We start from the raw sequence: 1,803 nt of genomic DNA, 5'->3' as shown, positions 1-1,803 counted from the left end.
ATATAAGTACAATGTACATGTACATGTATATGCATCAAAAAATATCATAAAAGTGAAGAATTCTCTCTTAGCAATTTTAGGCAAAATACCTACTACCCACTGGTGGCAAATTTTAACCTGCACCACCCTGTTGGCAGTTTTGTACTACATGTAGCTCTACATGGACTACCCTGTTGGCAATTTTTGACAAAATGAAAATCACAATGTACAGTAATAGACATACAACAATAAAAATTTGTTCGTTTCTGCATAATAATAATGATGATGACAATAATGATTCTTACCTTCAATGCTCTCAAATACTGTGCTCTCTTGACACTGGTTATCTTCTGATACTCTTGCTTAGCTTTCATCTTAAAAGCAGTATATGATATCTTCCCCTTTAAATAATACATTATTAATAACAATAATGAGAATATAAGACAATAAATGACTCACTCCATCTTCATGTGATTTAGGAATAAGAGGAGGAGCACTCTTGCTACTACTGGACGCCATTTTTGGGGGTGATAAAAATTAATTATAATAATTAATGCAAAATTATCATCAGCCCACGTCCATATTCCTACAGCAGAAATGGAGTGTGTGCATTAAAGGTTGCATAGTTTGTGTACTGTACTATCTATGATTATACTGATATTTCAAAATAAAAAAATGATAAAAGACATAGTTGTAGGAGTCTAAGTTAGTAGAATACTCCGCTGTAGAAAAAAGTCTGCACTAGATGCTACTACAGTTCAGTTAAAGCTGCCAAGAGTAAAAGTTAGTATCATGATGTCATTATGTAAACTTGAGCTGCTTTCAATAAAAAATAACAATTGTATTCATGTGTTGTGTAGTAGTCTGGCTGCACCAGACTATAGTGTAGCAGCCCTGCCTTGCGTGTACTCATGAGTGTGCTTTTTGCTGAGAGTGCTGTTTTGACTGTTAACTGCTGTTGTTTTCAATTAGAGATTGTAAGAAATCTGCTGTCTGCCAAACATGTGAGGCTTTGAATTGTTGATTTGTTATTGTTGGCATATCTTGCAGGTCATATGGTTCAGGAGGTACAACTGGTGATGATCATCAGTTAAACCAATTGAAGGAACAAGTGGAACAGGTCATAAAAGCATAATGTATGCACCTGTAGAAACTTCTTTTAGATCCTTCTTGCCTACTGAAATTTCTATTGCTTGAGTTTTTAAGCAAAAGTATACAATAGTGGAAAAATAGTTTTTGATTACCAATGATGTATTTTGTATATGTCCATATATAGGAAGCAAAAGTCAAACTTAAACTACTTACATCCTTACAGCAATTTTGAGTGTTGTATCCAGCCTTCACAAATGCAAGATATGACCAGCACTACTATATGTTTCTACTTTCCAATAGGCTAAAAATGTTTTGAAAGACAAAATTGATACAGTTTGTGCAAGAGGAGATCAACTAAGCAATCTGATGGACAGAGCAGGTTTTAATTTTCAATTTTTTTGCTTGCACAAGCATTAGGAAGTATTTGTTGTTTACTTTACATTGCATGAAAATGTATATGCATGTACATTAACTAATGATGATAAAATTCTTGTATAAAATTAATGTGTAAGGAATGCATTAATTTAATTCAGCAACCTGACTGTAAACAGATGCATATAGACAGCATAGTAAACATTTGATTGTATGCATGCCTAATAATTTGAATTTTAATGCACACCAAAGTTAATATTTCCTTCATCCCTTCATATTGATGGCAATTATTTTCAATGCATTGAATGATTTATTACTTTATTTTAGAGAACTTGAATGAGGATGCTGAATTATTTCAAA

At 32.8% G+C, this 1,803-nt stretch overlaps 2 long non-coding RNA genes across 2 annotated transcripts; one reads left to right on the top strand and one right to left on the bottom strand.

Moving 5' to 3' along the window:
- Positions 1 to 341: 341 nt before the first annotated feature.
- On the bottom strand, positions 342 to 749 carry LOC109583817 (uncharacterized). Its single transcript, XR_002185710.1, has 2 exons — positions 439 to 749; positions 342 to 380 (listed from the first exon to the last, which is right to left on the bottom strand). It is a non-coding gene; the product is annotated as an uncharacterized LOC109583817 (long non-coding RNA).
- Position 750: 1 nt separating this feature from the next.
- On the top strand, positions 751 to 1,790 carry LOC109583819 (uncharacterized). Its single transcript, XR_002185712.1, has 4 exons — positions 751 to 983; positions 1,030 to 1,099; positions 1,372 to 1,450; positions 1,771 to 1,790. It is a non-coding gene; the product is annotated as an uncharacterized LOC109583819 (long non-coding RNA).
- The last annotated feature ends 13 nt before the right edge of the window (positions 1,791 to 1,803 follow it).

Source organism: Amphimedon queenslandica, unplaced genomic scaffold (genome assembly GCF_000090795.2).
Source record: "Amphimedon queenslandica unplaced genomic scaffold, v1.1 AMPQUscaffold_13278, whole genome shotgun sequence".
In the NCBI taxonomy this organism is placed as follows: domain Eukaryota; kingdom Metazoa; phylum Porifera; class Demospongiae; order Haplosclerida; family Niphatidae; genus Amphimedon; species Amphimedon queenslandica.
Note: the sequence above shows the minus strand (reverse complement) of the source record. Positions and strands in the feature narration are given on the sequence as shown.